This window comes from Echinops telfairi, unplaced genomic scaffold, assembly GCF_000313985.2.
Source record: "Echinops telfairi isolate 266 unplaced genomic scaffold, ASM31398v2 ScPeMD7_3533;HRSCAF=4204_1, whole genome shotgun sequence".
NCBI classification, from domain to species: Eukaryota; Metazoa; Chordata; class Mammalia; order Afrosoricida; family Tenrecidae; genus Echinops; species Echinops telfairi.
In genome coordinates, this window is record NW_022107432.1 from 10902 (window position 1) to 12642 (window position 1741).

Here is a 1741-nt window from a genome sequence, read left to right on the forward strand (position 1 = left end):
TCCTCATTTTTTCCCCTCCCTCCCTCCCTCATGAGCCCTTGATAATTTATAAATTATTATTTTGTCATATCTTTCCCTGTCCGATGTCTCTTTTGATGCATTTTTCTGTGGTCCTTCCCCCAGGGAGGAGGTCATATGTAGATCCTTGTAATCAGTTGCCCCTTTCCACCCCACCCTCCCTCCACCCTCCCAGTATCCAAGGCTTTTTAAGGGAGCAGAATACCTCATTCTTTCTTCAGAGAAGTGACTCTTAGTTTTGAACCACCAACCTTGGGGTTAACAGTACAAAGCATACCTGAAAGATCCTTTGAGCATATAGATTTGTGAAATAAATAAACTATTAAAGCAGAGACATTCATGAGATTTATTCTGAGCTGGAATGGAGTATGTAATGTCAAGAAGATAACTTAGAAAAAATCTTTAAGAAAACAGCACTTTCTATGGTTTACGTTGAAGGAGTAGAGAAGGATTGAGGAGAGCAAAACACTTACTTTTGAACAAAAGAGTGGAAACACTGGGAGGGGGTGGGATAAGAAATTACACACTGAGAGGATTGAAATGGATGAGCTGAAGCAAAATGTGTCTAAATTGTTGAGTAGAAACTGACGTTCTTCTCTGTAAGCACCTTCATCTAACTCACAATAAAAAGTCAAAAGAAAAAAGCTATGGGCAGCTTAAAGAATAAGCTTTCAGTTTTGCATAATATACATTTTGTTTTGGTTTGTTGCAAGGCTTTTAAGAAGTACAAATATCTGAATAAAAGAAACAAGAGAATCTTGCCAATATAAAGTAAGAATCCTTGCCAGAAAATGATAAATGGAGTATTTACTCTTTACGTATACTCATTGCCAAAAAAGAAAAGATGTACACTAAATAGGATTTATTTATGGTTTCTAGAATGAAACAGCAAAATGCAATTAAAATAAACATTATTCTGGAATGGCTGGCTCCTGCGTAACTGTCATTTTTTTGCATATTGAATTAGGGACTATAAAAATTCAGGTAAAGTGTGTCTTGTAAGAAAGCTAGCTATTTCATTTAAGTGCAGGTTTACTAGACGTGAAATCTTTGGTAAAGATGCCACCTGGCTTGAGTTATATGCACAAAAGAACCGTATCATGAATTGAAAATGCATTCATTAAAACGTACATTTTACTCAGCAATGGACCAAGAGCTATGGAAAGCATAAAAGCAGTAAGATACGATTGTCCTGGGGGTCTTCACCATCTAATGGGGAATGCTAGATCATGGAAATATTAGAAAACAAAAGCGAGTGCATAATAGTAGAGCATGAAAGAGATTCACAACATAGGTTGGTGCTCAAACAGCAGTTCTTTGGCTATGAATTAGCTTTATTACAGTGCCATTATTGCATTAGCATATTAGAAAGATAACACCATCCATAAAGATGGCACACTTTCATTAAGGAGCCAAACCCCAAATACTAGAAGACAATTTCATTTTTTCTTTTAAAAGAAGATACTATTCAGGTAAAATATTTTTAAAATATATGTTTTTACATACATGTATGTAAAAACTATTTTTGTATAAATGCTAATATAGAACAAATAAACCATTGACTGGTAAATGAAAAACAAATGGTAAGAATCAGCAAAGAGAATATTTTCTAATCATATTTTTTTAAATCAATTTATTGAAGCTCATACAATTCATCACAATACATAGATCAATTGTGTAAAGCACATCTATACATTTGTTGCCCTCATCATTCCCAAAATTC